The sequence below is a fragment of the Macaca thibetana genome, chromosome 6 (assembly GCF_024542745.1).
Source record: "Macaca thibetana thibetana isolate TM-01 chromosome 6, ASM2454274v1, whole genome shotgun sequence".
Lineage (NCBI taxonomy): Eukaryota > Metazoa > Chordata > Mammalia > Primates > Cercopithecidae > Macaca > Macaca thibetana.
The window spans coordinates 67,366,575-67,390,308 of record NC_065583.1 but is presented as its reverse complement, the minus strand read 5'-3'; the positions used below and the strand labels follow the sequence as shown (position 1 = coordinate 67,390,308).

At 33.8% G+C, this 23,734-nt stretch overlaps 1 protein-coding gene across 1 annotated transcript in view; it reads left to right on the top strand.

The window, feature by feature from the left end:
* The window catches only part of KCNN2 (potassium calcium-activated channel subfamily N member 2), a 427,681-nt gene that overhangs the window by 143,237 nt on the left and 260,710 nt on the right, over positions 1 to 23,734 (top strand). Inside the window, exon 2 of the mRNA XM_050793051.1 lies at positions 11,582 to 11,667. The gene's annotated coding sequence lies outside the window, so the exon portion shown is untranslated. The remainder of the gene's footprint in view (positions 1 to 11,581; positions 11,668 to 23,734) is intronic.

Sequence of the window (23,734 nt, the reverse complement as noted above, 5' to 3'; positions counted from 1 at the left end):
TGAATTCACCTACTTACTAAAATTTTTATGATCCTAAAATCATTTTTTTTCAGTGCTTTCATTATTGTTCATAGATAGGTGGAGAGCAGCAAAAAATTTGAGTTGCCTCATATGCAAGTTCCTAGCTGGGGTCAAACAAGGTGAGGTTTTGCTTCTTTTTTCAGCTTTTATACTGTAAACAAGTAGTCTTTTCACAGGATGGTTAGTAGCATAGTTTTTGCATTTTTGTGCTTTTTGTTGGTGATTTTGCTGTCTAAACTGGCTTCCAAGCCTAGTGTTCCTAAGGGCTAGAAGGCTGTGATATGCCTTATGGAGAAAATATGGTATTGGATAAGCTTCATTCAGGCATGAGTTCTAGTGCTATTTTCCTGAGTTTAATGTTAATGAATCAATAATATATATTAAATAAAGAGTCTTTAAGCAAAAACACACATAATACATGATATGTATTGATCTGTCAAGGAAAATGTTGCTACTGGAGGCTGGTAGGAACCTAACCCTATATTTCCCCTAGAAGTATTCACGAATTCAGCATTTATGGAGACTTTACAAAATATGGTTACTGCAAATAATGAGAATTCACTGTATATACAAACTTGTAAAAGTAGTCTTTATGGCAAGCCAACCTTGACATAAGTAATAATCACAGAAAAATATTTCTTTTCATGTATATTCCATTATAATTATATGTGAGTGAATTTTGCTATATATAAAACCAAAGTGTAAAAATTAATCTATAAATGCTATAGTAATTTTTAAATTTAAATTTGAGAAGCATCTAAATACTTATCAAGCCAAATTGTAGTTATTAATGATGATAGGAAGCACAAAGAGGTGAATAATTTATGCCTCAATTATTAGAAATAAAATGTTCACTATTTTATTAGTATATACTTGACTATATACTAATATAGGGTTTAAACTATTTCTTACCTAGAAACCTAGCAGCTCATAGCTTTGTTCACTGAATGTGAGGGCCCTTTGCTCTGGCAAAACTGGAATGTTTAAAATGTTACAGAACAGACAGTTTTCAACAGACATATGTGTGGACAACAAGCCTATAAAAAAAAACTGAATATCACTGACCATTAGAGAAATGCAAATCAAAACAATGAGATACCATTTCACATCAGTCAGAATGGCATTATTAAAAAGTTAAAAAAAAAAAACAAACAGATGGTTTCAAGGTTGTGGAGAGAAGTGAACACTTATTTACTGTTGGGAGTGTAAATTAGTTCAACCATTGTGGAAAGTAGTGTGGTAATTTCTCAGAGAGATAAAAACAGAAATACCATTTGATCAATCCCATTACTGAATATATACGCAAAGGAATATAAATTGCTCTGTCATAAAATCACATGCACAAGTATGTTCACTGCAGCATATTTACAATAGCAAAGACAAGGAACCAACCTAAATGCCCATTAATGGTGGACTGGATAAAGAAAATGTGGTATATATACACCATGAAACGCTATGTAGCCATAAAAAAGAATGAGATCATGACCTTTGCAGAAACATGGATGGAGCTGAGGCCATTATTCTCAGCAAACTAACACAGAAGCAGAAAACCAAATACCACATGTTCTCAATAGTGGGAGCTAATTGATGAGAATTCATGGACACAAAGAGGGGAACAACAGACTCTAGGACCTACCTGAGGGTGGAGGATGGGAGGAGGAAGAAGATTAAAAAGATAACTGTTGGGTACTAGGCTTATACCTGGGTGACGAAATAATCCATGTACCAAAACCCATGGCACGAGTTTACCTCTATAACAAACCTGTGCATGTACCCTGAATCTAAAAGTTAAAAAGATGTTACAGTAATTGACACATTAAAAGATGACTTTAATGAGAGTGTTATTTTCTACATAGACAGAAAAATGTTGCATATACCTTATTTCTATCGTTCCTACTTGTAGAAATGTTCAGACTTTTATTTGGGCTCACTACTCCTCCATGTTAGTAACTCCTTGTGGTTGGTTTCATGAATTACCCTATATTTTAATTCAATTAAAATGTATATTAAAATAAGTATTAAAATATTTCTTTTATGTTAAAGTATAATAACACTTTATACTATTATAATATATATTTTATTATATGAGCATATACTTATTAAATTTATTAAATATGTGTTGTGTATATCTTATACTTAATTCAATAACTAAGTCATAATGCCAATGAAGAAGAAACATTTGGTGAAAACACTTAAAAATTTTTTGTCAGGTCTTATTTTCATTCAAATAGTAATCTTGTTTACTTTATTCTAAATCTATAACAAAATTTTTTTGGCCATAAAGAAAGTCACTTACCGATTGATACATACAGTAGTACTGCTAAACCTTTAAAACATAGTGTTAAGTGAAAGCACCTAGTCCAAAGGATTGCATGGTGCATAATTCCCTTTGTGTGGCATGCCGATGATAGGCAAATCTATACAGATAAAGTAAATTAGTGGTTGCCTAGGTGTTGGGTGGAAATGTGTAGTGATGCTAATAGGGGTAGAGTTTCTTTCAGTGGTAATGAAAATGTTCTAAAATTGTGGCGATGGTTAAACAATCTTGTGAATGTACTAAAAACTAATTAATTGTGTACTTTAAATGAGTGAATTAATTATATATCAATAAAGCTATTATAAAAAGTTTTTAATAAAAAGAAAATATGAATCACGTTTTTCTTCAGTCTGCCTGAACTTCAAGTATAAAGTTAAAAAAATTGCTTTCATGAACTCTTTGTGCAAAATCTACTAGACATTGGATTTCAGATGACCAAAATGACTGCAGGGACATCTGTGTAAGGACAGGTGATAAACATGAAATATATATTTACCTTTAGTAGTAGTAAGACTAAGTGACTTTTATAAATAAGATGATCATATATCCCATTTGCCATTAGAGTCCAGATTATAGGTCTCGTCTTGGCCTAATTAATAGTGGCCTCTTTCACCCTCAAAACTTTTCCAATTTAGATGATAAATTATGTGAATGTTTTTGTAGTAGCATGTGTAAAGCCTTATCTTTTAACGATGTAGATATAATGCAATTAATAAGAGCGGGAGAATTGCCTTTGGAGTACTGCTGGGAATAAATGGATATCCCTTTAAATTAGATGCTGGGGGAAAGAAAAAGAGGGAGAAGAAGAGATTACAAACTAATTTGAGACCACGAAACCAATAGAAAATTGATCAAAGTTTTGGTCCTGCAGCTCTCAAGGCCATTAGAAATTCCTTCATCTTCATAGTTGATAATATTCAGGTCTTGCTGTTCCAGTGGTTCTTTCCCTGAACACATATTTCAGATGACTGGGGCATACACTATCACAAAGTTTTGTTAAAGATACTGCCCATGAGTTTTTGTTTAATTTATTCTATTTACTCTTCCTATATGGGGAATTCAAAGAGATTTAAAAATCTATAAAATCTACACTGCAGTTCCCATCTTCTTCCCAGATCCCTCCAGATAACACATTTCCCTCTTCCTTAGTTTCTTCTTCTTTTTTTTTTTTCTTATTCAGTTTCTTCTTCTTTTTTTAAAAAAATTCAGTATATCCTCCAGTAAATTGTCAAGAAAGAGTTTATGAGAGGTTTTTGTTTTGTTTTTGTGATTTTATAATTTACATTCCTGAAATGTCTTTATTTTACCCTCACATTTATTTGATAGTTTGGCTAAGTAGAGAATTCTCGTAAAAAATCTATTTCCTTCAGAATATTGAAAGCATTTTTTTCTTTCTTTTTCATTCCCAGCAATGGCTAAGATGATCTTCAGTCCATTGCATGCAATTTGTCTTATTATTGCTATTGGTCTTTCTGTCTTTGAAAGTTTTAAGGATTTCTCTTTGTCTTCATGGCAGCTTTCATTATTCCTGTTATAGGGAGAAGAAAGGAAAAGTTGAACAATTAGCTTAAGATAGCACAAGTAGTAACCCCTACTATATGTATTGAACTCAAGTTCAAAGCTCTTGTTCTCTTTACTGCTTCACAAGCGTTTAAATAGATAACTTCAAATGAGACATCAAGTCCCCACAACACTAACATTTACTGAGTGTTTACCCAGCCCTGAGCTAAGTGCTTCACATACATTATCTAATTTCATTCTCATAAGAACCCTAGGAGACAGGTTCTAGTTCTAGCCCCGATTTATAGATGAGAAAGCTGAGCCATGGGAACATCACACAGGCAGCAAGAGAAAGTCCTAAATACATAATGTCAGGATTCTAGACCAGGAGTCAGCAAACTTTTCCTTAAAAGGGTAATTAGTAAATATTTTAAGCTTTGTATGCCATACAGTCTGTTGAAATTACTCAGATCTGTCATTGTAGCATGAAGATAGCCATAGACAATGTATAGAGAATGAGCATGGTTACATTCCAATAAAACTTTGTTTATACATGTAGATTATGGGCTTGATTTGGCCTGTGGGCTATAGTTTGTCCACCCATGACTTACATGATAATTTTTTTATTTTTAAAAAAGCAGAAATAATGAACGCCTGGTAATGAAGCCAAATTCTGCTCTAGCCAGATTGATTATTACATTCTTGGTACTAGGCAAACACTCAACTAAAGCATGGGCATTTCAAAGCCTCTGAGGAAATAACTAAGTATTGAAAATTGATTAAGGAGGAAAAAGTTAACAAAGGTAAGGGTAGATTCTAGTAGCACTGGTGCTTGAAGAAGAGGTGGACGACTCCCCAGAATTCCTGAGGTTTCTTCCTGTGTACATTGGTGTGTTCTTTTGGGTTCCTCATATGACTCAGACACCTTCTTTCAAAGAATGAAATAATGAAAATGGATTAATGGGACCATAATCAATAGTTACAATTTGGCCAAGATGGAACTACAACCCAAGTGCCTTTCAGTCATCCAATACCTTAATAAAACAAACAACAAAAAACAACTTTCCCTGAGGGAAAATTTTAAAAGCAACCTCAGTGTTAATCGAAAGGAGTAATTCAGTAAAGCCATCAATGAGTAACTTTTAGGTTATACTTATGTGGTTTTGGTAACAAGAAACAGGTAATATCATTGGTTCCAAATGAGTAATATGGTCTGGTATTATTTATTTGGAACCAAGATCAGAGGAATTGTTTACTTGTCACCTCCACATAACCATGGGATTAGGAGGGAGGAGGAGTGTACTGACTTGGTGACAGGAATGTTCTGCTTTGCCAAGAATATAACTTGAATAGACTTAATGAAATATTTTCATTTGTCAAAAGGACTTGGTTCACAGTTTGTGTTTGTATTATATAGGAAACCAGCAAGATAGCAATCATTTAAGATTTTATTCCTACTAGAATATAGGCTTGTCAGCTGTAACCAGGATCCAAGGCTCAGGATAGAAGCCATAATCACTTTTATCTTTTATGCCACAGTGAATAATAAGAAAATTTCTAAAGGATGAATTTAAAGCAGAAAATTTGCTTTATAGTAAGCTGGGAGTAAGAAACCAGTAGCTAGATAAAGAATAACAAAGGAGAGTTACTTTTCTTCATTGTGAAACATATTCCTTATACTCAGTGACACAGACCCTTTGAGCTTGTTTGTGGACTAACACTCTAAGGCAGGAAGGGATCATGCTTGTCTCCAGGCTTTGAAAAACAGTTGTCTCCTTGCTACAGTTAAATGAATAAATCATGGTAGAACCCAAGGCATAAAATTATGTTACAAGTCGGACACATATTTTGCATTCTCTCCTTGAGTCACTCTCTCTGCACATCTAAATTTTCACTGTGTGTTTCTGCATTGATTAGTCCCTGGACACCTGCCTCTAGGAAGAGACAAGATGGCAATAATCAATTGTTTTCTTTTAACTCAATGAACATCACCTGTAACCTCCACATTATTTGGAAAATAATTCTGTAAATAATTTTTGAAGCTCCTTTTGCACATTTATGTTAGAAAGTAGATATAAATTTTCTGTCTGGACCAAAATGTGTCAGCAGTTTTTAGTACCTGGGAAAAGACTAAGAGATAAATACATCCTAAGTCTCTACCACATTGAATTTAAAGCATTTTAATGAACTAGCCAGTTACCCAAACAATCCTCAGGGACAACTGAGTATTTGGTTTCTTAAAACATTATAATATAGAACTCAATGTATTTTATGTAAAAGAATGTTAGCTTTCATCTGGTAAATTTACTTCAACTGAAATTCTCTTCTCTATGGTTTCCAAAGGTTTTTAATTTAATAACTCACTTTTTAAAATCAGTGATTTTCTGTTTCTCTCATCAGTCCAACATTAGAAATGAAAACAGTTTGGAATTTCAATAACATGGGAAACAATGAAAAACAAAGGAAATTATTTCCTCATTTTTTTTTTGTCTGAGAAACATATGTGTGTTATTTACATTGGACTAACATAGAAGATAATTGACATTAACATATGGCTTTGCAATCAGTGACAGCTATGGATGCTCAATTGATTTGAATCAGTTATTAACACTTCTGGAAAATGTAGGTTGGTAGGTCTCAAAAGTGTAATCTCTGAAACCATTATGTATACCCATGAACATTAGGAGGCATCTTACAATGTTGTCATTGGACCATGTGAATCCGAAGTTCTTATGTAAAGGTAAATTTATGAGCTTCACTCAAGATTGTTTTAAGTAAAATCATTAGAAATTATCAATAGATAGAGAAAAATCATTTGATAAAATCCATTACTCATTTATTATAAACACTCTCAGCAAACTGGTAATAGAGAGGAACTTCCTAAATTTGATAGAGAATATATACAAAAACCCCCAGCTACCACCATATTCAAAGCTTCCCCACTAAGATCAGAAACAAGGCAAGAATGTCCCATCTTACCACTTCTTTTCATTGTTGCACTGGATGTTCTAGCTAATGCAATAAGAAAAGAAGTAAAAAGTATAGATATTGAGAAGACAGAAACAATACTGTCTTTGTTCACAGGTGACATGATTATCTATGTAGAAAAAATTTTTAAAAGCCTTCCTGGGACTAATAAGCAATTACAGCAAGGTTGCAGGATACAAGGTAAATACACAAAAGTCAATTGCTTTCCTATATATCAGCAATTAACATGTGGAACGTGAAAATTAAAATGCAGTACCATTTACATTAGCATCAAAAAAAATAATTAGGTATAAATTTATCAGAATATGTATAAGACTTGTATGAGGAAAGCTACAAAGCTTTGATGAAAGAAATCAAATAACTGAATAAATGGAGAGATATTCCATGTTCGTGAATGGGAAAACTCAATATCATCAATATATCATTCAATTTGATCCAGAGATCTAATGCAATCCCAATTAAAATCCTACTAAGTTATTTTGTGGATATCAACAAACTAATTCTAAAGTTTATATGAAAGAGTCAAAAGATCCACAACAGCCAACACAATATCGAAGAAAAACAAAGTTGGAAGACTGACACTCCTAACTTCAAGACTTTAAATCTACAGTAATCAAGATAATCCAGTATTTGCAGAAAGTAGACAAATACTTCAATGGAACATACTAGAAAGTCCAGGGGGAAAAAAAACCCACATAAATACAGTCAACTAAGCAAATATAGTCAAGGAGGAAAGACAATAAAATGGAGTAAAGATAGTCTTTCAACAAATGGTGCTGTAACAACTGGACATTCACATACAAAAAAAGGAATCTAGACACAGACTTTATATGGTTTACCTAAATTAACTTAAAATGAATCACCCATCTAAATGTTAACACAAAAGTATAAAACTTATAGGAGATGACATAGGACAAATCTTTTATGACCTTGGGTGTGGTGATGGCTTTTTAGATACAACACTAAAGGCATGATCCATGAAAGAAAGAATTGATAAGCTGGACTTCATTAAAATTAAAAATTTCTGCTCTGAAAATGACATTGTCAAAAGAAGACAAAGAGAAGTCACAGACTGGAAAAAACATTTGTAAAAGACACATCTGATAAAGGCCTGTTATCCAAAACATACAAAGAACTTAAAACTCAACAATAAGAAAATGACCAAATTTTTAAAAATGGGCAAAAGATCTGAACAGATACTTCACCAGTGAAGATACAGATGGCAAATAAGCATTTAAAAAGATTCTTCATATCATGTATCATAAGGGAAATGCAAATTAAAGCAACAATGACATACCACTACACAAGTACTGAAATCGTTAAAATCCAGAATGCTGACAGTACCAAATGCTGACAAGGATATGGAGCAATAGGATCTCTTATTCATTGCTAGTGGGAATACAAAACAGTACAGCTGCTTTGGAAGACAGTTTACTGGCTTCTTACAAAACTAAACATAGTCTTCCTATATTATATAGTACTTGTGCTTCTTGATATTTACCCAAGGGAATCAAAAACTTCTGTTCACACAAAAACCCGCATATGGATGTTTATAGCAGCTTTATTCATAATTGTCAAAACTTGGAAGCAACAAAGATATCCTTCAGCAGGTGAATGAGTAAATAAACTATGGTATATCCAGACAATGGAATATTATTCACTACTACAAAGAAATGAGCTATCAAGCCATGAAAGAAGGTGGAGAAAACTTAAAATGCATATTACTAAATTGAAGAATCCAATCTTCAAAGGCTACATACTGTATGATTCTAGCTATGTGACGTTATGGAAAAGACAAAACTATGCAGACAGCAAAAAGGTCAGTGATTTTCAGGGTTGGCACGAGAGACAGATGAATAGTTAGAGCACAGGGGATTTTCAGGGCAGTGAAATTACTCTGTTTAATGGTGGGTATATGTCATTATACATTTGTTCCCACCCATAAAATGTACATACCAAGAGTAAATACTAATGTAAACTATGGACTTTGGGTGATAATGATGTGTCAGTGTAGGCTTATCAATTGTAATGAATATACCACTCATGTGTGGGATGTTGAAATCGGGGAGGCTATGCACATGTGGGGCTAGGTGTACATGGGATGTCTCAGTACCTTTGAAACAGGATATTTCCCTGACACCTTCATGGGACTTGTGACAGGGTGTCTTGTTCACTCAGCCTACCACTCTCAACTCCTCATGGGAAGGAGCATGTGTGCAAACAAGTGCAGGAACCAGAGCAAGTGCTTTTGGGAACTGGCAGGAACAAACTCCATTTACTTGGCTCACCACGCTCAACCCCTTGGGGGAGGGAGCAAGTAGGTAAGTGAGTATGGGATTCAGTCAGCTGCTTTTAGGCGCTGTTGCAGGAGTGAACTCTTTGCAGGCCCTGCAGCAGCATCCAGGTGGAGGTGCCTGTGACTCTTGAAGCCCCAGAGGGCATGTGTTACAGTGCTATTTTAGCTCTGCCATCCATGGATGGCTTATGTGTTAAAAGCTTAGTAGGCCCTTTGCCTTTTTGTGTGAGGTGGCTGCCATCCACCAGCAAGAACAAAGGGCCAGTGTGACAGCCTTTTGTATTTGCACTCGTGGCTCCCAAGCTCTTGTCTGGTATCCAGGAAAAATGAGGTCGCGCAAACAAATTGAAGGATGGTAAATACAGGGGATTTTATTGTCAATGAAAGTGGCTCTCAGCAGGAAGGGGAGCTGAAAAGGTTACAGGGTGGATAGGTAATCTTCCTCTGAAGTCCACCTGTCTCTGGCCAGATTCTTCTTCAAAGTTAAACTGTCAAGCTGTCCCTCTGAAGTCAAACTGCTTCTCTCCAACGTCCAGCTGTAATCTCATCTACCAGCTGAGTCTGGGGTTTATATAGGCACAGGATGGGGCAGGGAGGGGCCATAAGTGCTTTAGGAAGAGGTAACATTCAAGCAGGAAAACAGGGATATAAATACTCACTTTGGGCTGTGGTTGCAGGCTTTTTGGCTTGAGGGTGGGGTTTTGCCAGGGATCTGCCCTTTTCTGCCTAGAATTTCTCTGCTCCGTCCCTGTCACCTTCCTATCAGTTTTACTGCAAATCTAAAATTAATCTTTAAAGTCTATCAAAAATAATCAGAAAATAAAAATAATTGGGGTAGCATCTGTAGATAAACTGTATGTTAAGCATCAGCATACTTTCTCTGTGAGGGCCAAACAGTAAAAATTTTAGGCTTCGTGGGTCAAAAATTGTCTTTGTTGCATATTATTCTGTATTTCTTAAGCAATTGTTAAAAAATGTAAAAACAATTTTTAGTTCATAGACCTTAAGAAAAAAACAGGTAGCAGGTTGGATTAGGCCTACAGGTCACAGTTTGCTACTCTTTGGACTGTATAATTAGAAAAACTGGTCTTGTAAAACAAAGTTCTGAAAGCTAATGTTGCAAGCCAAACCTGTAACATATCTTAGGACCACTTCTTGGCTTAACAAATAATACATTAGAAATGTGTATTTGAAACTTCTAATTAAAATGGTATTGCCAATTGATACATTAATAAACAACTCCCTCAAAACTTCAAGATAGCAATGCTGGAAAAAATATTTAAAAATATATATTTAAAGTATCTAAATGCTACTTTACCATGGTAATGGGCAGGAGAGTGGAAAAAATCTAACCCAAGAAGATGAAAGCCAAATTTTATGAAATAGGGCCAATAAACTCAATAATCAAGTAAATTATCCAAAGAAATACAAATACTAAAGCAGTCTTTCAAAAAAGATTTGTAAAATAAGTATTTTTAAGATTCTAAAAGGGATACAAAAATGTTTTTAAAAAAGAAAAAGGAATTATGAAGTACCAACAGACAAATGAGACTCAACAGCAGGATTAGCAGAAAAGGAGCCAATTAGAAATCCTGGCATTGAAAATTATGGTCATTTTAAAATTAACAAGTGAACATAGCTAAAGAGATAATAAATAGAAAGACACAGAGCAAAACACTGAGAGCTTATTTGGGAGGCTGAGGCAGGAGAATTGCTTGAACCCAGGAGGCAGAGGTTGCAGTCAGCCCAAATTGTGCCACTACACTCTAGCCTGGCCGACAGAGCTAGACTCCATCTCAAAAAAAAAAAAAAAAAAAAAGTGAAAGTCACGTTAAAGACCCAGATCAGAAGATAGATCGAGAAGTTCCAACATATTCCTGATATATGTTCAAATAAGAAATGTAACAATGGAAAAGAGACAAGATTTGAAGAATTAATGAGAATTTCTTCTGAATTGAAGGAAGACAAAGTCTCATACAGTGACCCAAGTAATAAATATGCTAGTAAAAATAAATTCAACACTGTATGCATTATAATATCACCACTACCCTATATGACACGTTTATGTGAAATAGAAAATAGTGCTCTCTGTCAGATGCTGTTCTTTAATCTCATAACTTGAGTGAGTGTCTCATGGCCTGGTTTTCAATCCCCACTTACTTGCTTAGCTGTATTCCTTTGTACAGGGCAAGAATTACACAAGTGCACATGGATAGGCCCTAGGTGCAAAGTGATAGAATCTAACTAGGAATTGTTTTAAAGATTTTCTACAAAGTAGCAATGATTAAGCTGACAGTAGATGTTTTTATTACTGACAATATATGCTAAGAGGTAACAGAATACAATTTTTAAGTGCTGAGGAAAAAACTTAACCTCAGATTATACAATACAAAGCTATTATTTAAAAGAGAGAATGAAACAAATTTTGAACAAAGACTAATATAATTTACCTCTTACAGATTCTTGCTGAGAGAACTACAAAAGGATGAACTCCAGCAAGAGGAAAAATGAATCTAAGGAATGGAATGGGATATAAGCAATAGCAGTGAGTAAAAATAGTAGTAAAATATGTACATTTAGTTCTAATATAAATCAGTGATTTTACTGAAAACAAGAGTTAGGTCAGTTGAATGTTTCAACTAAACTCTCTGCCTATGGTTAAACTATTTTCAGTTTAGTGATTCATTCTTTTTTATGTATTACCTGCCTATTTCTCTCACTAGCCGACCACCACTACATTAATAAAACATAATAGGCACACAAAAAATATTTCTTCAGTGAATAAATATATTTTCATTTGAATTTTAAGAATAGTTTTTGATGTGAGATAGCATTTTGGTGAGATTAAGTATCAGAAAATATGCTGTAGTTTTAGCTCTACTTTTAATTAATCTTTGCTCTGCAACAAAATACTATAGCTTCTTTCGACCCTGTTTTCTCATTGAAACTGAGGATGACGAAATACACCTTACTACTTCACCAAGAAGTTGAGGTTAAAACAATAGTTAAAGTGCATGGCTGGATAATATGTTTGAGATTTATTTTTCTTTTATTTATATGCCTCATTGTCTAGTAGCCAGATAAACATTTAATGCTTTGGTGAAAGTATATCCAAAGCAGAATGCAAAAATAGTTTGCAAGGTCTCCTGTAGTTCCTTTCAAAAAATTAAGCAAGGAGTAAAAAGGGGAGTAAATGAGGGAGACCAGAGAAAATCTAAGAACCTAGGCGGGGTCCTCTCAGCAGGAAGCTATAAGACCCTAGTAAACAATATTTGCATGGTATCGTTAGGCACATTGTACCAAAGGCAACCTCAAAAATATTTTTTTGATATGACTGTTGCCTAGAACTACCATACCAGAAGGGTTACATGGACAGGCAATGGGTATCAAAAAATTAAACTAAGTATTTGAGGGCCTTCCCCAAAATACTTTAGGGCTACATTTGATTCTGAGACCATGAAGTCATTAGGGGATTGATATGTGAATGACAGTGCTCAAGAATGGCAAACTGCATTTTTCATCTATCTCAGTGTGCAAATAAGTTGATTTGAAAATTTGTGAACTGTATTATATTATCGGATGGGAATGTCAATTCTTCCTCAATTAAGCTGTGGATTTGGCACAACTCCAGCCCAGGGAATCATATCCCATGTTTGTTTTTACCATAAGACAGTGATAAAAAAAGAAGCTGAATGAGACATTAATGTTAAAAGTCAGACTTTTGGTGAAAGGTGGTCTTGGTCTCTAAATAGGCATTCACTTGGTACTTCCTAATAAGTCAGCTGTTTAAGAAGTCCAGGTTCTGTGTATGTTGTGTTACCTTTTCATCTGGAGTTTTTGATTATTGAAACTGGTGGTGTGACTACTTGATGTGAGTGAGCGCCATAGAATGTATGTGTTTGGATATAAATGCTTAATCTGAGGGCAGCAGATGAGTGCCATCTCTCATAATCTCTACTGAGGTCTCATCTGCTTTCATGCTGTCCATCTTTCTGACTACTAACAGTCAGTAGCATTCATTGATTTTCTGCAAGACAAAATGTAAACCTAATACATATTATTTTGCGTGCTTGCACTACATGTTTAAAAGAAGATACATAATTTAGGTCAAGAGTTAAAGAAATATCAATACCTGGACACAAATATATGTCAATTGATAGCATCCATTGTTTGACACTAAAGGTCTGCATGGAAAAGTAACCCACAATTAATTAGTCTACTGGAATGAAAAGATTTCCAAAGACATACAGTGGGGATCCTGATTCTTTGCAGCTTCAGAAAAACTTGTTTGGAGAAAAATCTTTTGGACATGCTTATTTTCCCTTTCAAAGTCATCTTGAACTGCTTTGAAATTATGAGCAAGAAGGAGAACCATGTCTGTTTTTCTTTAGCCATATTTTAAAACATTTCAGTAAAATATATAAATAACAGATGGTGATCATTTTCACATTTAATAAAATTAATGGTTTTGACATTAAGACAGGAGCCTCCTTGGGAATGCAAAGACAGCCAAAATAGACAGGGAAGAGTATTTTTCAGAGTCCAGTTAGGCGATAGAAATCACAGCAATTGTTTTAACAAGAGAATTTTTTTTTTTTTTTTTTTGATATGGAGTCTCACTCTGTCATCCAGGCTGGAGTGCAGTGGTGCTATCTTGGCTCACTGCAATCTCCGCCTCCCGGGTTCACACCATTCTCCTGCCTCAGCCTCTCCAGTAGCTGGGACTACAGGCACCCGCCACCACGCCCGGCTAATTTTTTTGTATTTTTTTTTTTAAATAGAGACAGGGTTTCACCGTGTTAGCCAGGATGGTCTCAATCTCCTGACCTCGTGATCCGCCCGCCTCGGCCTCCCAAAGTGCTGGGATTACAGGCATGAGCCACCACACCCGGCCTAACAAGAGAATTTAATACAAAGAATTGTCAGCCAGGAATTGACAACCTGAAAAAAGACAACACTACATTTTTCACAGAGCATCTATCTGTAAGGCTGGGGAATAAAAGGAAGAGGCTAGGGTTGGTTTTTAAAGTTTAGAAGCTTGGATGAAGGACTCAATGAGCTAAGACAAACTTCTGCGGAAGGGGTGTTGCTGAGTTGTGATGCTGCCTCAGGAATGCAACAAAAGGGCTGTGTGGGGCTAGGACCCAAACCTTTGAAGGAGGGGGCCCCATTTGGCAGCACCTGGGGTCTGTGAAGGGGGCAGAACAATGTTACTTCTATGGTTGTTGAAAAAAATGCAAACTAGAATCAGTTGTACTGTTGGAACAACTAGCTACTGCCAGGGTGAAACAGTGTTCAGTGATGCTGAGAATAGGAAACAAAACAGGAACAGGAAACAGCCTAAAAGGAAAGTATTCTTTCTCTCTCTTCTAGCATTTTAATATCTCTCTCTCTGGTGCCCCCTTTTGGTAGAACCTAGTAGTAATTCAGCTCATCACAGAACTGTGGTTTTGAGTTCCAGCCCAAAAGGTAAAATAAGGAAAAAATGGATTTGAATCTAAGAGGCAGTAGCTTAACAATGAATATGGGGAAAAGCAAAATAAAACTTACTTGTTTTGCTTGCCTTCTCTATTATTATTTCATCAGGGATATGTTCAATACTTTTGGTTTTCTATATTTTAGATAAAAGTAACCATTTTTTAGAAAATATTTTTTTCTTGCTGAATTAATGGAGTGTGAAAAGAAAGTAGTTGAATAAAGGTTGATAACTAAACATATGCATGTATTTTCCACAAGTCTTTTAAGATAGTTTAAATATTTTTTTAGATTCTAAGTCTTAATTATGTAATGAAAAATAATTCATGACAGGAATAATTAGGGAAAAGAACATGGATTTGCTTCATGCAGAAGAACACTATAGAAAAAGCACAGCACAAAAGAAAGCAGAATCCCACCAGAGGTGTGGGAGTGATCCCTGGGGAGCTCCAAGCTCAAAGTCAATGATTTCAAGGCAGGTGAGGTTTCTGGAACATTGGGCTCAGTAGTAGTGTAATTATTTTCTGAACGAGCCTGAAAACCAGTCAGCCTCCCTTTTCTTCTCCAACTGTGCTGAGCCATGGGCTGTCACAACTTGCCACCAAGATAAAGTGAAGAGTGTAGGCTTTGAAGCTTGATGAGTTAGCTCCTTAGAATGCTGTGACATCTAGGGTGTCTGTTCATGTCTTTTGCCCATTTTTTGATGGGGTTATTTGTTTTTTGCTTATTCAATTTTTTGAGTTTCTTGTAGATTCTAGATAGTAAAACTTTCTAATTCTAGATAGTAAAACAGTGATGCAAGAACACAAAGACGACCAGACAAGCAAGAATTGCCTGAGAAAATCTATCCCTATAAGGAAGAGTCATCAAATTCAACAAATAGAAGACTTTATACCTGAAAAGGTTATTTGACTAAATACAAAGTATTTTAAAAGCTTTAACTGATATTGAAGAAAGGATATAGTATCTATAAAAAGTAAGGCATTATGTTAAGAATGTAGGTAACTTTGTAATTTAAATATGGTGGTAGAAATGTGAAGATCTCATTAATTAATTTAAAGATCTAATTAATTTGCTTAAATCCAAAAATAGACACAACTGATGAGTAGCAAGTCAAAGGTTTCTCCACTATGGATAATAAGACAGATATTAAAAATGACAGAAAATTTATATTATATAGAAGAAGCATCAAGACTGTGCAGAGTATCTGTTTTCTAAGCATTGTAAGCACATAGAACAGAAAAAGGTGGAATAGAAGAAATAATCACAGCAGTTATTTACAAAATATTTTCAGAGTGAAATATGACACCAATTACAAGTCACGAGTGGATTAAGTAACAAAAGACACATATATTTGTTTGTTGTGTTCAATGATATATCTGTAGCACACAGAGCAGTGCTTGATACATAGTAGGTGCTCAATAAATATTTATCAAATGAATGAATTAGTCTAAGCATAAAAAGGCAAATTTTGAGAACACCAAGGATACAGAAAAAAATCCAAGTTATGTACAGAGGAAAAAAAAGAAATGAAAATCAAATTTTTGTAAGACTTACCAAAAAGAGATTCTAAGTGGGACAGAATTTCAGATTTTGAGGGAATTGATTTTGAACCTAAATCCTTATAGCCAGTTACATTAGCATTTAAGTATGAATATAGAGTAAGACTGAACAAACATGCCAAAACTCAGAAAGATAATCATCCACGTATTCTGTAAAATGAATATTTAAAGCTTGTCTTTCGGCAAAACAAAATGAATTGAAGAGGGATGTAGATTAGTGAGCAAATAAATCAATAAAGCATGTAGTGAAATTCATACAATTGTGGTTTATTGAAAACAAAGCACTACCTGGGACTAAAATCCCCAAAGATCTCACCAGAAGAAATAGTGAGTCAGGGGTTAGAGGAAGAGTAGAGTGAGTAATAGCAGGTCAAAAGAAGAGAAAGCATTCCTGTTTTCTTCAGTAGGTTAGTATACAAATTACATTTAATTTAAAAACTATATGTTTTAACCTAAAGGAATCCTTAGATTAAATGTTCTTAAAATGCAGAGCACATAGACTCCTTTTTCAATATTGAATCATATTATATGAGCATTTTTAGCATTGATAGATACTGGCAAATTCTCTGCAGTAATGTATATCAATTTATATTCTAACAATTTTTTTAAAGTGTTTATTTCCTATATCTTCACAACACTTGATATAATTAAGTTGCTTTTCCTCAATGCTATCATATTATGCATATGATTTTGCAACTTGCCATTTATTTTAATAATGTGTCATAACCATCACTTGAAGTCATAAAAAGAGAGATCTAATTCATTTTTTAAAATAGGTGCATAATGTTTTATAGTAGCTGTATTTATTCTGAATATGCCAATTTTATTGTTGTCACTATTGTTAATAATGAAAGTTATTAAGCAACTATCATGTAAAGAAATATTGGCCGGGCACAGTGGCTCACGCATGTAATCTCAGCATTTTGGGAGGCCGAGGCGGGTAGTTCACAAGGTCAGGAGATCGAGACCATCCTAGCTAACACGGTGAAATCCCGTCTCTACTAAAAATACAAAAAATTTGCCGGGCGTGGTGGCGGGCGCCTGTAGTCCCAGCTACTCAGGAGGCTGAGGTAGGAGAATCGCTTGAACCGGGCAGGCGGGCCTTGCAGTGAGCTGAGATTGTGCCACTGTACTCCAGCCTGGGTGACGGAGCAGGACTCTGTCTCAAAAAAAAAATAAAATAAAATAAAAAAAATAAAAAAAAAATAAAAGAAGAAAGAAAAGTAAAAGAAAAGAAAAGAAATATTGGTGGGTCAAATAATAAATGAGTACCGAATTTTTGAGGACTACTCTTTGATTTCTTTCATATAGTGAATTAAATAACAAAATACTTCTGTGTCTTTTGATTAAGCTGTTTATTTTCTTGACCACTCAGTCCAAAAGACTGTTTTGTTTTAATTCACTCATAATTCTTATTACTGTCTGAAAAGTTTTGATCATTTATGTTTTTCTAGTATCTTACTTTGTTCACCTCTAGAATGTACACTCTTAGGTACATTGACCAACTTGCTCTATGCCCGATATTTATAGCAGTTAATAAGCAAATGAAAGAATGAAGGAATGAGTGAGTGTCAGTGTCTTCCTACCTACTTACTTGTGTTTTTGCTGTTCTTGCTACTAAAAATATAACCTGTCAAGTTGTATTTACTCTTCAACACCTACTTCCATTTCCTTTTTACTCATAAAGCATTCCTAGATCCGCTTGCTTAAAGAAGTGACTTTCTCCTTTACTCATGCCCTACAGTACCCAGTACTGTTGTACTCTTACTCTTACCCCATTCTGGCTTCCACCTTAAAAACATCATTAGTTTCCTACACAACTTGTTTTCTCAGTAGATTATAAATTCCTTGAGGAAAGAGCTGATGTCTGTTCATTTTTCTGTCCTCCAGAGCACCATCATTGTGCCTTGCACTTGACAGAATTTTTAATTGAATTGAGTAATTACCATAAGTACCTTAATACTTTTCGTAGCAGGCTTAGTGGAAAAGTAATAAAATTTGAAATCAGAAAAAAAGTATGAAACTTAGTTATTTCACTCTTAGCTGTGTGATATTGTTTCTGAATTAAGCCCAGGTACCCTTTCCTCACCTGTAAAGAAGGATTATAATTCCTAAATAGCAACGTTGCAGTGAAGAGTAAACATGAAACATACATGTAAGGTAAACATGAAGAGAACATATGATGCATAGTTGTTGAAACATAGTAGGTGAATACATGTTGATTCATTCCTTCATTCAGTAAACATTTGAGTGCCTACTGTGTGCCAAACAATGATGATGATGATGATGATGATGATGATGATGATGAAAGAAGGAGATGATGACAATGAAGTTCCAAGCTTTAAATGAATCCCCATTGATGAACGCTTATAATTTGGGGAATGAAGAAAAACAATGACATAGATTTTCACTTAAGTGATTTGGTGTTCAGGTGTTAAGGAACAATAAAATTTCAGTCTTGAGATGTCATTTTAATTATTAGAATCAAATTCTCTTTCAACTGAAAAATTAGTATAAAATATAGACTCCCTTTTTAATATAAGTTTCAAAAGTGAAGAACATCTCATTTACTTTTGAGGTTCTGTTACATGAAATAAACAATCGATTTATATAACAGTATGTAGAGTAGAAAAGAAAGTCTTGAATATTACATTTATGAAAATTATAAAAGGAAACTAAGTTTCACAACTGCATTTCAAATTTTAAAATATTGTCAACCAAACAAATTTTAAAAGCAGACAGCTTAAAATATGTAACTTTAAACCATCTATCTAATTTTTTGAAATAAAATAGAGTTTTATTATGATGTAGCCTGCTTTTGGGAAAAATGCAGTAACATCAGTAATTGGGAAAAGTTGGAAAATTTTTATTGAAACACAGACTAAAATTGTGCCTGAAATTGCAGTTACACTAATTTCCTTTATGTTTCTCCATTTCCGGTATATAAGTTGAGCTTTCTCACTCAGCCCCTTACTTGGAAATTATGTGTTCATGATTTTCAGATTATGACTTCTTCATAATTTTATTAGAAGTTGAGAAAGTTCAGAGTGTTGTCAATCACATACATGATTCTTTAACAGTGACTTTTGGATTCTTATGATTGAAGGTTTGTATCATGTTTTTCTTTTACACATAAAATTTGTCATTTATCTTTTCTCTTTACAAGCGTTTTGCTTTCAAAAATAAAAGACAATTATAGCAAAAATTATTACTTTCATAGCATATTATCTAATGGCTCTACTATTTAAAAAACATTAGATTGTTTCTGAATGTAACAGTAAAATAGTTCAAAGAGAAATTAACTTAATTTGCTTATTTAAACAATTGCATTATTTAATTAATTAGGTTAAATTAAAGGATGGAAACAGTAAAGGTATAAAATTTATGATTGTACTAAAAATTAAAACAAATTTGATTCTTTTTCAGAACTTTAGGCAAAGATAGTTTCCATTCTATTACTCAGTGCTCAGTTTCATAGAGAGCTATATGATAATGATTTTTTCTGGATTTTAATTTCTGGAAAATGTTTCTAACTCCTGAATTACCAGCTTGTTCTCTTTTATTATCTAGTAAGGTCTCTGCTATTTTTTTTTAACATTTTCTTTTTTGCTTTTATTATCTAGGACCTCTCAATTTTTAACTTAGTATTCAGATACAAGAATTATATGTCCCCTGGCCTGGTTATTTTCTCCTTATTCCTAAAAGACTCTTACTTTTATCTTTACATTAACTATCTTGTATGCTCTTGTTTTTCATACGTAAGTTCCTGAAATTCTTTCAAATGTTTGAAAATTCTAAAAGTTTTTCCTTAAAAGATTCTATTTGTGATTATTTGATATAGGACATATCAGAGTACCAGGTTCATATATACTTGCTTTAATTTTAAAAATTAGATGTAAATATTAATATGTATTTAAAATATATGTGTATTATAGATGTATATTTCAAATACATATTAAAATTTACATACAATTTTTTAAAGAAAACAAAAGTAACCTTATTTTGTTCAGGTTTAATTTTTGGGAAGAGTCTAATTACTGTTGTGGTACTAATAAGAAAGACAAGCAACTGGACTTTTGAAAACATGGCAGTGTGGTGAAAATGGGACAAAGAGAAATAAATCTCCAGTTTAGAGCCAGAAACAAGAGTATGGAAGGAGAGGCTGAAAGAGAAACAAACCATAGAAATGGACTTAAGCCTGCACTAGATGCGTTGTACAGCTGGAACACACGTAACAGAAACCTTTCTTTTTTTTTGCTTGGGTTGAATGCCAGGTCTATTAGATAAATACTCCAAATTGTTCAAACAAATAGACCTAAAGGTGGAAAATGGCTCAAACACACAATAGAAGTTAAGGAGGTTGACCTATAACTAAGAGATTGTATTATTTCTTTTGAGATATATTAATAATTAATTTTTTCCTTTAAATGTATTTATTTATAGCACAGGATTATAAAGGATAAGTTACATTAAGGATAAGTATTAGATTATAAAGGATAAGCAGTATTCTTCATTTCTGAGATATTGACAATGATAGACCCATGGGGTAGTGATATTGTTATTTTAAAGTTGCCTGGGAAAGTTTTGATCTTTGATTTTAAGTGTGTTTACATGATGGTAGATGATATTATGATCATTTATGCTAATAGTGGTCACCATGGCCACATTTATTTATCTTTTACTTCTAAGATGTTTCTAACCCAAGTGTAAATTAAGTTTGCCAATGACAGTATGAAAACTGTGACAACCAATTAAGGGAAAATTTAGGCTGTGATGGGTGGCTGAATTTTATGTAATTAGGAAAGGTAAATCCTCCAAAACCATGTCCATCACTAGATGACTTAATTACTTCTGTCCTCTTCTTCAATTTCTATCTTCCCATAAAATGCCTTGTTTTTTTCTGTTAAAACCTTCTACTTGGCATTAGGCTGTTACAGGTAGAGAGATCTGTGGGATAATTGGATTGGAGGTTATTAGCATCTGACTTGGCAAAAATCAGTTTAAATGAATTCAAATTGTTGAATTCATTTTAAAAATATGCTTTTAATCTACTGATTTCTTTTTTTTCACTTTTGAGACCAGTATTGATATTCTCAAGATTAACTAATATTGCAAAAATTATGGGAATCCCAGTGTCCCTATCCCAGTGTGTGGGCCTGAGAATCTGTGACTTGGCTTTACTTTTATTGTTTTGAGCTGAAATAGAATGTAGCACATAGGAGTATGTTGGGGTCCGCATGTCTCCTAAACAAAGGAATGAACACACAAGACAACACAAGACAAGATAAACATGGCGGCTGCCTCGAATGGCACACGCTGCTTTATTTTATACAGTCGTTTGTGGAATGTTGCCAAGTCACAAGACACATTGTTGTTTTTCTGACCTTTCCCTGACTTTCTGGATTTTCAAGATGTTTACACATAAACAAGCCCCTAGAGTCTGCTGTTAGCAGCTGGCTCCTTTGTCCTCCCTGTTTGCAGGGAAGGAATGCCCTGCTTCGTTTGCAAGAGCAGAACTTATCGGGAATGCCCTGTTCGCGAGCACGTAGTCCTCTACAGAGTAAATTATTCAGGTAAGAGGCTTCATTGAATAGAGGATTAATGGTCTTATCTGAAATAGAAACAGGATGAGAACACGTCATGAGTTCTATTTACTCCACAATTTATAACGTTAAATTTAATTCTAAATTAGTGTTATAAAATGTATAAAAATTAATGGTACATCTTAAATCACATAGTATTTTTTTCTCTACCTTTCTAAATTATAAAAATAACATTAAAAAATAAAAATAAAATAGTCACTGGTAACCATCGGTAATATTTTAAGATTTGCATATTGCCTTCCAGTCTGTCCACATGTACTCCAGCCTCATAACTTCCTCTTTACACGCAGGTCTTTTTACATACTTATGAGAACACATACCCGTGTTCACGATAACAAGTACTTCGCAATGTATCAGGCTTAACCAAAAGTTTTTCCAAATCTTTCCTATTGTTATCTTTTGATGATCTCATTTGTTAAACTTTTAAATAAATAATCCCCATTGAATTGTCTTCTCTAGCTTAAAAAGTCTTGTTCTTTACCTTCGTGGTGTCAAAAAGTTTTGTCTCAAAGTCCAATCTCAATTTATTGATAATGATGGCATGGAACACTCTACTCAGAATTCTGGGTTTTCCTAAGAGCTTAGCAGTAAAGAGGTCCGTGATTGATTAGTGGTGCCAATCATAGAAGCAGGAGGGTGGTTTTGAAAGAAATAATGCTTAATGATTTTCAGAGGTAATTTTTTAATATTGTTTCTTGTTTTAACAGATACAAAAATAATTTAGTCTCTTGGATTTTAAAACTGCTTTTACTGCTTGCAACAGTCCTTTTATTAAAGTGATAAGCAACTTTGCATACTTGATTATATTTTCATCTTGGTCAATTGGATACCTCTTCATGTATATTAACATTCGAATAACATATTCTGATCACTTATATATATCTAAGGATGTATTTTGCCTTGATTCACCAAAAAAAAAAAACCCAAAAAAACAGCTTTTGTTTTTTGTTTTTCAATAGGACAATAACACTGTCTCCTGATCATTTACATGTTTCTCCTTTGACTCTGTTTTATAATATGGTGAAAAAAGTCTGAAGCCAACTTAGTTTTGGTCTTTTGTGGGAACCCAATTTCTTTTTCCTGAACAGATATATACAAAATTGTTTTGCACTTTTATTCTTACAGTGAAAAAAAAAAAATCAGAATTTTCTCCATTGTTATAGTTCAAAAATTTACCAATGGAAATACTTTAATCAATGAAGATTAACCACAATGAGAACACAATGAGACTTCGCAATTTGCTCCAAAAATATTGAGTGTGCTTTATCTTTGATTGCTTTTGTTCTAATTCTTCTTATCTTTAAGAAAACTACTTGTTTGTTTCCATTTTTCTTCTCTGTTCCCCATCCTCTGCATCACTCATCTTCTTTTGCATTATTTTAGTTTTGTCCCATTCTTTTGAGTTCTGAGATGACACTTGAGCTTTTCTTTTATATATACTTCACTCATTTACTGTTCCTTAGAATCAACACTTCTTGCTATTGCCTTCAACATGAATTTTAACTTGGCTTTAGCTTTTTCTCTTCGTTTTTTTTGGTTAGCAGTTCATCCTTATATCATTCATTTGATTTTTTCCTCATCTAGTTATTATAACAGTCTCCTTTAATTTCATAGCAACCATATTGTTTGAACTTTATTGAGGATATCAAACTGTTCCTGGAAGATTTCTTCTGAATCCTACTCTAGATTATTTTCAGACATATCATTTATCTTCTGAATCTTAACCTTATTTGACAATATTTTTCATAAGTCGCATGTATTTTTTTCTGTCTCTCATCCTCAAACAATGTAAGATCAGAATTTCCAATAAACGGAGACGACTGACCTTGGTCTTGCTCTTTGTCCACATGTGCGATGGTAAATTTTTCTTCTCAGATGCAGATTGGACTGAGACATGCATAGTTTCCTCTTAATTTTAAGATTCTGTTAGGATTTCATGTAGTATATTTTTCTTTGCTCATGTGCCATTTTT